This window comes from Adiantum capillus-veneris, chromosome 23 (assembly GCF_014529385.1).
Source record: "Adiantum capillus-veneris isolate H3 chromosome 23, ASM1452938v2, whole genome shotgun sequence".
Lineage (NCBI taxonomy): Eukaryota > Viridiplantae > Streptophyta > Polypodiopsida > Polypodiales > Pteridaceae > Adiantum > Adiantum capillus-veneris.
In genome coordinates, this window is record NC_140953.1 from 104,461,104 (window position 1) to 104,472,050 (window position 10,947).

A 10,947-nucleotide genomic window follows, 5' to 3' on the forward strand; every position below is an offset into this window, starting at 1 on the left:
GTTCATCAGTAGCATAACATAGAGATTCCATACCTTGGCATTTGCCTCCACTTGCTCGACAACGAAGCACACCTTCTCTCCTTGAAAGACTATATCCAAAAGTTCTATAACTGGCCTAGTATCAACTCTTTAGCCCCAAGAGCATGACTTGCTAAGCCTTCAAGTTGTTCATCAACATAGATTGGGGGATTGAATTGCTCAACTATTAGCTATGGAAGTGCTTCTTTGATCTCACACACTACCTCAACTTACTCTTCAAACACATGCACAACCCCCACATCATTGGACAAGCAAGACAAAAATTGATCCCCCACCTTATCACCTTTCAGGTTGGCAACACCTTCCTCTTTGCATGTAGGATCACTCTCATAGGCTTCACTTATACCTATCTCCATAGAGTCAATTGGTGGTGTTACGTCTCCACAGCCAAACATAAACTCTAGAGCAGTATAGTGCACCTCTACATACGGATCAAGGAAAGATTTTCCAACCCCCTACATAGATAAATCACTTTGACATACCTCTGCTACTATTTCGAGCTCCTACATGTCATTCTCAAGAGCCCATTCTTCAATAAAGTCGAATGTACAATCAAACTATATCTCTTGTTCTAGCATGAAGGACTCACCATCACAAGACATAAAAGAGGTTTGCTTAATAAATAGATTCCCAAAAGGTACCCTGCATGTACATTATGTTCCTCTTTAGACTTCAACCTCCCATCGGCTTGCATGCAGCTTGCTTATATCTTCCACCACTTCATCTACATGAAAAACATCATAAATATCATACTTTGAGGACATAGACTCTGTCTCCCACGTGATATCGGTGTCTAAATCATAGTTGGACATTGAAAAACTTCCAAATTCCTCCTTCAAACTCTTCAAGTCTGGCACCTGATCTACCACCTTCCACGTTGCCTCTTTTGAAAAGTTTCGGCCTATGGTGGGTGCTAGTGAGGGCAGGCCATGGAGGCCACGTGAGCATGCAACAAAGCAGAGAGAGAAGATGACGAGAGAGATCTTGCAAAGAATACCTTCGACACAATAATATAAAAAGCAATGCTTGTATGTTTTATTGTAAAGCCCATACATAATTATAAATGAAAAACTTTCTATGCATGACTCCATGCACACTAAAGGTTCACTGCATGCTTTTGGGAGGTGTTCCCATGGGTTGATGACCATCAACTAGGTCTTGAATCCTAACAATCCCCCCTCAAGCCCAAACCACTGACAATGGACTTGGTATAGACCATGGCAGATTTCAATGACCCGAAACTATGAGTAGAAGCCCCTCCTCCCCCCCTTGAAAACAACATAGGTGTGTGTGTGCACTTTGCTCGGAAAATAATCAGAGTGAGTCAGCAAGAGCTCTCGACCAAGAAAAAATGTTAGGTCTTACCACACTTGTGTTTTGCGGTAGTGTCTATACCCCATACAAAAATTTGATATGACAATAAGTGACAACTTGTAAGCTAAAAGAAGGCTTTTAGAAGATAATTGTGATTGTGACAATAGACACATAGAACAAATCTATGACACTTAACAAGGAAAAATAGTTTTTGAACTTTGTGTTGATGTACCAAAGTGCTAGAAGAAAAACTGTTGAAAAAATCACCACTGGCTTTCTTTCCAGAAGAGCTTTGTTTTTGGAGTCGCTCTTTTGTTCTTCTTTGAAATCAATATCCAAATTTTGAAAATCAATAGACCCGTTCTTTACAAATGTATCGACGGCTGCATGATGCTTATCCCTCAAAAAATTCTCCATGTTGTATCAATATTCGTTTTGAAACGCCCTCATCTTCGTGTAGCACTTGCAGCCCAAAAGAAGGGGCATGTTGATATGCTATTAGAAGCTAAGAAACGATACCGCGAAAGCACCTTTGGATAATTTTGATGAGCTACTACTAATTTGTAGTACAAATTTGTTTGCCAAATACCTTGCTCTCTTGCACTATTTACAGGATTTTTGAAATTATTTTTTGGACATAGTCCTCAAGAAAGCATTTTGAGAATATGCGGCTCACAAGGCCCTTCTTCACCCCCTAAGCTTGCAAAACAATGGCATCTTTTTACCTGCATTTTGATAGGTTTGCCAACAAGTGTCACAAAACTTCACCTCGCTTCTCCTTTAGCTTGCTGTAGCGTATCAAGAAGCCACAGTTTTACCACTCAAGGCAAAGCTTTCATGCCTTGTTGTGAAATGCTGTGTGTAGAGAGACAAAGGTCGTTTGACTGCATGCTTAGGAGCGTTTTAGAACGTTGTGCTAAATTGTTTACACGCACCTGCATTACAAAATGCCCTGCCTTTGGAAGGGCTTGCCAACACCGCTCTCTGCCTCTATACCACGATTGTTGCTGGCGACGGCTTTATGATGTGCGCACCAACCAAGACCCACTGCAGCGGGAGCTGTTGCCGACCACCACCACCAAAGCTTGAAATTGTCGACGAAGAAAAGCTGTAGCATTTTGATATGACCACCCATAATTTCCTAGCAGTATCTAGGTTCTCTGATACCACTAGGTTTCCACTATGGTGGGTGCCAGCGTGGGCAAGCCTTGGAGACCTTGAGAGGGTACAGCAAAGCACGGAGAGAATATGAATGAGAGAGAGCTTGCAAAGAAGACCTTTGGCACAATAATATAAAATCAGCACGTGTAATTTTTATATAAATGAAAAAATTTTCATGCACATTAAAGCTGCACTACATGCTATAGGGAGTTCGACAAGATTTATTAAATTCATATCAACAAAAGGAAAAGCCTTTACCTTTGAAACTAATCTATCAACTTTGGCTTAGGTCCACCAGCCGCGTAGCTGTAGGTCATAGCAATCACATCTCCATTTTTGTCTTCATTTTGCGACTCTTTGCTCTGGCATTGATTGCTTCGTCATAATCTTTTGGGTCTTCATAATCTACTTTCTCTTGAGCATGAGGATGCAGGCAAGCTAGACTTTATCCAGCTTAAAATATTTTGCATTTAACACTTGGGTAACAACTAGATTTTTTGAAATCTATCAACAAAGGTATTGAAATATTTAGTAACATCCTATTGCAGGCCTCTTATCTTTGCATCTGCTTTGGCACACTTGACACCACCTTCAGTTTTTTTGTAGAAATTTCTCTCAAACACCAAGCCAATTATGCGTGTTTTGCATCTTCTAAGCCATGGTACCGAGGGACAACTTTCAAGCACAATGTCCTCTACACAATGCTTGTGTTGCAGTCTCATCAAGCTATCTTCGTTATGCACAATGGAGTGCACAATCCTTCTAGAGTAGATGAAAGGAAGGATGAGGGAAACACTCTTATGCTATGAGAATTTTGAAATGGTGCCTACTCAAAATCTGTAAGGACATGGGTCCTATGGGTAAGGCCACCGGCACGGCCGGATAGTGTGTACGCTAGGGGGAGGCTATAAGATAGCACGGTTGGGTGGAGACTAGCAGACATGCACATTACCACCGCCCTTTCATTGGTATCCCATCTATTTTTGGGAGGAGACGAAAAGCGGGTTGCATGTGCGTGCGACATGCTGCTTCTCTCCCACGTTCCACAGACAACAACGTCTTCGCTGTGCAGCGAAAAGAAGAAAGGTACAGTTTTCTGTGCGAAGTACGCACAGGCAGACAACAACAACCGACACGAACGCTCTACCTATGTCCTCCACAACGAGCGACTAAGACAAACTCGACCAACAACTCGACGGCACCGAGGTTTCGAAGGCTTCCATTGGCGTCATTGGTTGCGCACATAGGAAGCCCTGTTTAACCTTTGCATGAAGGAGGGTTGAACCCACCCCATGAAAGTAAGAGACTAACACTTTACCATCAAGCTATTGAACCTTGTTGTGTATAACAAGGAAAGATAGCATACTTTTCTTGAAAGGAAAGCTAGAAAGAAAGGGAAAGCTTCAAACTTCAAGGAAGTAGTTTCACCCTTCCTTTTGACTTCTTGGAGGAAGGCAAGTTTTCCTCCAAAAATTCTTTTCTCCTCAAGGAGGTAGCTTCAAATTGAACAAAATCCTTCACAAAAACGACGGATTTTTGTGAAGAATCAACAAAGGTGTTCTTACGACGAACAACACATGAAGCGCTACAATTCCCGCGAGACGAAGTTCGTATCCAACACAAATCACGGAGCATACAAAACACAAAGACTTCAATTTCATAAGGTACAAGTTGACGTTTTCTCTCTCTTTACATTAGTGTGTATTTACCATGGCCAATGAGGATATCCCAGCTATACACACTTTTGATTTTGAGCACGTAGATCAAAATCTGGGCACCACGAGTGCTGCTGACACTAATATGCATGATGATGATGATCTAGGAGATCATGGGCTTGTAGATATGCCTTCTTTCAAGACCTTGGAACATCACCAAAGCGTACTTGAAAGCAACCTCTCTGCACTGAATGCAAATGTTACTAATCTTACGGAGTTACTTGTGAGATTTATGAATTCATTGACGAATCAAGGAGCCACAAGTGGCACGGTTCAAGGGAACCAAGCTCGCACGACTCAAGGAGTCCAAGAGACAAGTGCTGCAGAAGATGCAGAAGGTAGCAATGCATTACTTAAGAATATCACCATTCTTGAGTTTCACGAGGAAGAGCGTGATTGCAATAAGAATGCGGTCAATACGTTCTTACACAAATGGATCGAGTGATATTCATAGATTGAGACACACCCCAGATATAAAGACAACTGTGAAAACAATTCTATCTCTTAAACGCAAGGCCTATAAGTGGTGGATGACATTTCCAATAGATACCCGTCCTCCATTTTGGGCTGCGTTTCAAGCTTCTTTCTCCAAAGAGTTTTTGGAATCCAATAAAGAAGATAAGAATTGGTTAGCATGGGATGCATGCCGCATGTCTGGCCTCTCTCTCACACAGTACCTTTCAAAGTATCAAGAAATCATATTAAAACTAGAAGGTCTAGATGAATTCCAAAAGATAGGGGGTTTTAATAGGGGTATAGATGATTGAGAGTGAATGCGGTTTCCATAGCAACTCACAATGATCTATCTTCTATGATAGATGAGTATGCTATTGATCCCGATTTTAGAGATGTGATTTCAGCCCTTTCACTAGGGAAGAAAGAGGAACCATTTACTTTATAAGATGGTTATCTTCTCTACAACAATAGACTATGCGTTACGAGCTCACTACGTGAGAAATTAATGTATGAATTTGATGCTCCTACTTATGCAAGGCAAAGAGGGACTCATGAAAGACCATGAAAGCAAACATACAATGAGGGCGATCTTTTTGAAATAGGGCCTCTAAACCCAAACCAATGGGCCTACCCTCACAAAATGTTCGTAAAGAGGTACGCACACTACTTGGGGCACCACCTTATTTTGGGAGTGGAGAAGGAAACCAATCAAAATAACACTTGCACTCACCCACTCAAGCAACACACTTTGAAAACCCCCTTACTCTATATACACTTTGGACACTTGAACACCATCAACGATTATGCAACCCAATGCCGTGCATCAAAATGAAATATGCAATTTGTGGAATAGCATTCACCTTCTCCCCATAAGAATACTCATAATACATCCAAACTCTTCCTCTCTCAAGCACTCATCAAAAAATAATGCGCACAAGACTTTCCTCTCAAACACACAAGAGAATCACTTACATCAAACTAACACACTTTGCATAGAGAGCTCATCTCCATCTATGCAATGCCGTGACACAAATAAAATCACCATGAGAGGTAGCCACATGCATATGTAATGAAGCAAAAGAGAGTTGGAGTGAGAAATTTATTTAGACCAATTGAATAAGTGTGGAGAAACAAACCAATGGTAAATTGAGAATAGAACACTTACTTGATTTCGCGCACACCTTTTAAGACTAGGTTGGTAACCTAACAGGACATAAAAGTGTCCTTTCAGGGTTTTGAAAAAAACCTCCAAAACCATAGTAGATCCACTCATTTTGTAAAATCCTTTCATGAGGTTAGTTCAAGGCCTACTACACATGGAAAAAATAAGAAACTTCTAAAATTTCTCATCTTTTGGTCACACCAAGCCTCCAAAGTTGATGGACCGGTACATTTTCATCAAAATAGTCATTTCTTACGTTTTGTTGCATAAAAATAAGATTAGGGATTTTTGTAGGACTTGAGATAAATTCCCTAGTTAACTTCAATGGATTGGTGATCAGAACATATGATTGCTTCTCACTCACTATTTTTTGTTTTGCAAAAAGAAATAGGTACAAAAAAATTGAAATTTTACCATTCTGCAAACCTATCATCAAAGTTTCTATAGCCACGCTCAATACAAATAATATATGCATGTTTTCTTAGTTCCCTATTGTCCTTTAAGTTCATAAGGAGCCATGGAGCATGTCAAAAGAATAATACATCTCTTACCAAGGGGAATCTTGGGGACAAAGATGAAGTGTTAAATATAGCAAACATGAAAAACCTGGGTTCAACATTATGAGTTGTAGAATCCCATAGAAACTATTCAATATCTAGCCAAATTTGATCCTTATGACTAGATATGGTTACTACCTACAAAATGCATGTATTTGTCACAAGAAAGTAACAATATTGAAAAAGCTATACTTGATATACTAGAATGTTTCGTTTTCTTTTATAATTGAAAAAATCAACCATCGTTGTCTACTATGCAAAATAGGGTATTAGGTGCCCCAAAACTCAAGGATTATTAGCTTTATGTTACAATATGCAACATAGAAAATCAAAACTACATTTGGATATCATGAAAGCCACCAAAAAAATCATAGAAGAGCTAAAATTGGCTAAAAAACAGGATTTGACAATTTTTGTAATTTGGTCATAACTTACAACTTTAACATTTATTTCTCCCTAGAAGCATCAGGACATGTTGAGGACTACTAAAGATAGTTCTCTAGCATTATAGACCTCACAAACATGAATTCTAGAGTGGTATAGTTGCAAAAAGTTGAAAAAAGCCAAAAACAGGACCCGTTTTTTCACACAGTTTAGGTTGTGAAATGTTGTGCAAGGACAAGGTTAAAGATGGAATTCATATTCCAAAAAAATGTCAAGTTTTTTTCAGCTCACGAGACAACTTTCTAGACAGATAGCACCTCAAAATTCATTTTGAAACTCTTGACATAATTCAAGGAAAATGGTCACTTAACAGGACATAAAAGTGTCCCAGGACATAAAAGTGTCCCAGGACATAAAAGTGTCTCATTACCAACCTAGTTTTAAGGGGAGAACAGACGCTGGCTAACCATCACGAATTGCGACACTTGAAAGTTTTGAAGATGATTTCATGATCATTAACATAACCATGAGAGAGATCATGATGTATTTACAAGTTATTGAGGTGCTACAAATGATTTATTGGGTTGATGGAGTAAGAGATTGTAGAATGGAAAGAGGGGAGAATAGAGTTGCACTTCCTCCAAAGAGGAGGGTTAGGAGGGAGGATGTGAAAGAGGGAGAGTTGGGGTTTTCTCTACTATTGATCAAGAAACAACATGAAGTTGAAAATATAGGTGTGTGTCCTTGAGTCTCTCCAAGGAGGGCTATTTATAGTTGTGTAGGAGTGGGATTATGCTACACTTAATTAGAGTAAGTGATTAGACCTAATTAAGTGTCCTTTGACCACTCATTGAATATTTGACATAAAAGGGACTATTTATTCACCAAAAATATCATTTTAGATCGTGAAGGCTCCATAGGGGTGCATAATGTAGGTGGGCCCCACCATGAGGCCCTACGGGTGGCTCCTACGGGGTATCTCAACTTGTCTGTCTTGGCATTTAGAAATCATATTTAGGTTGGTCCCATCACATGCAAGTGACCTTGAACACTCATTGCTCTTCTAGAAGATGAGTAGGGAAAAAATAAGATCTCACCCTCTTGATTTACTTGATTTTTAGTTCCCTTTTGCTGCGAATCGGACAGATTTACACTATTTTGATCATAACTTTTTACCTGTAGCTGGGAATGACATGCTTCAAAAGGCAAAATTGACCTTCTCAACATGTTTGATATGAATTTGGACTATTCTTCACGCCCATGCACCAAGGAATTCGGTTTGGAAGGTCCACACTAGGCTAGGGAACCTTTTGCTTCCAAGTCTTCTTGTATGGGCCCTTTGGTTGTATGCATCCAAGGGGAATCATGCTTTTTCAAAAGGCTATGATGCTTAAACAAATAGAGAAGGGCCCAATATTATTTTCTTGTGAAAAGAATATACAATTGGAGTCTTTTTTAAAGGAGAGAAACTATATGTATATTCTTAAGAGATATTGGGCCACCTATGTAGGGGGCATAGAAGACTTGTAGAGAGGGACCATAATCTTTGGTAAAGACAAGTGGAGAGTTGATTTCCATGGGAATTTATCTATATGGGGTGGAAGATCGATATATTATTTTTCTAATACTAATTCACAAGAGGTAAGAAAGTTTGGGGGTATATAATTGGTTATTGTATGCTTATTCTATTTACAAAGCAAAAAAGAAAAAGGTGGTAATATAAATATATGACTAAGGTGACATTTTTGGGAAGAGTATAATGTATGTGTCGCCACAAAGGTTAAACGAAGAGGGGGAATTTACTCTAGATAACTTAATAGCGTAGAAAAATATATACACATATGAGGAAGAGGACGTTGAGTAGGCTGACAAATGTTGCAAAAAGATGGTTACCATTTTATGCCACTCATATTAGCCCTCCCCCAAGCCTAGAGATATTCATATCTTTAGGAGGACGGTGTTGCTTCTTTTTTTTCTCATTTTTCCTTTTTCACTTTTTTTTTTTTCAATAGGAGAAGTGTCATGCACTCTTTTACTCCATTAGACCTGCTTTTCATTACCTCAATCCCATAAATCGGAGATGGGAGGGTTGCCTTGGGTATGTTCAGATTCCAAGGCTGGTTCTTCTTTGCACATCAAAGCTTTGAAAATAGGTGGAGCATTTGCCAAGCCAAAGGGAGCCATGTCAATTTGGAGCTTAGACGATGTAGGCAGATGACTGCCTATCAACGGATTGATACATTGAAAGTAGGGCTTTAATCTCCTTCCATTGACTCTGGTCTTGTGGATTTTTCCTTATAAATCTGCTAATCTGTAACTACCATTCCCAAACTTTGTTTTTATCATGAAAGGACCCTCCCATCTTTGCAAAAACTTTTTGTCAAGTCGAGTATCAAGTCGGTTATCATAGCGAAGAACCAACATACCTTCCTTCAATCCTTTCCCCTTGAGCTTCTTGTTGATTTTATCCCTTTGGCTTGTCGCTTTGGTGATCCTCGATCAACTGGTAAGGTGTGGCCTTCTTAACTAGTCTATGTCTTTGCACCTTGTCTAAGTGTTTGGGACACTCACCTGCTTGTAGAAAGAAGATAATGTCTTTTAGCTCCTCTTGACCTTGATATTTGGGTTCATATAGTTTCACACCTCCTACCTTCATTTGAAGCTTTTCATTTGCGAGTAAGTCTGCTTCCTTGTTATGAGTTCTCGTAATGTGTTGTACCTGTGTTGCTTTATAACCCTTCATCAAAGCTCTTACACTACTAAGCCACTCAAACAATGTGCGATTCTTGCACCTCCAAGTCCCTTGGATTTTCCTGACCACTAGCAAAGAATCACCTTTTATAATAAGTCTTTGTATGCCTAATTCTTTGCATTCTTCTAACCCAAGGGTTAGAGCAGCATACTCAGCCTCATTGTTAGAGTGAACACTGGGTAGAGTGATACCTTTTCTAACCATTACCTCCTTTTGTGGGTTCAAAATGATGATTCCCCCTGCTGCTTTGTCTTGTTGGCGTTGATAAGCTCCGTCAAAGCATAAAGTATGGGCATTATCAATCTCCTTCACTTTGAACTGTTTTGAGCCTTCCTCTCTTTGTAGTCGTGATCCTTCCCTTTCTCTCACTTTGTAGGTGAGAATGTCTGCAAGTCCTGCTCTTGTGCTATCTTCTACAAGGAAAGTGTATTCAAATTCTTGGAGTTCAAGCACCCACTTTGCTATTCTAGATGGGAGGCTCATGTGTTGTACTACATATGGTAGATTGTGCTCTAAGGTGAGAAAAACAAATGGCACAGGGAGAAGATACGATCGAACCTTCCTTACCGCAAACAAGATTGCAAAGACCACTTTCTCCATTTCAGTGTATCCCTTCTCGGCCGGAGTCATCACCTTGCTTGCAAAATAGATCGGCCTCATGTATGATGTTTTAGGATATTTTTGCATCAAAACAACACCAATTGCTTCGAAACCTACACTTGGAGTGACATAGTAGGTCTCCTTTGGATCTCGTGGCATTAGGATTGGGAGAGAGCTAAGAATGCCCTTCACTTCCTCAAAACATTTTTCATGTTCCCTCCCCCATTCAAATGTAGATTGGCTTCCCAACCTATGCAAAGGGGCGATGGCTTCTGCTAGGAGATGGATGAAGCGAGACATGTACCTCACTTTGTGGTTGAAGGTCATTAGCTCCTTAGTTGTTGTTGGTGGAGATAATGACAAAAGGGCCTCTACTTTAGAGGGATCCACTTGAATTCCTTGTGAAGAAACCACATGGCCTAGCAAAACCACCTGAGATTCACCGATATGACACTTCTCTGGGTTGAGTTGTCCCCCAAATTGATGGAGCCTCTTAAGCCCCTCTTCAACCTTTTGGCAATGAAGTGATCTACAACTATAAATACATAAATCATCCATAAAGACTCTTATGGATTTTCCAAAGAATGGCTGAAATACAAATATTTTGAATCTCATGAAGGTGCTAGGAGCATTGGTGAGCCCAAAAGGCATTACTCTGAATGCAAAACATCCCCAAGGTGTGATGAAGGTGGTTTCTGGTTGGTCCTCTTCTGCTATTCTAATTTGAAAATATCATGAATACCCATCACACACAGTGTAGCATTCGTGACCTGCTACTTCATTCAAAATTTCATCTTGGAAAGGGAG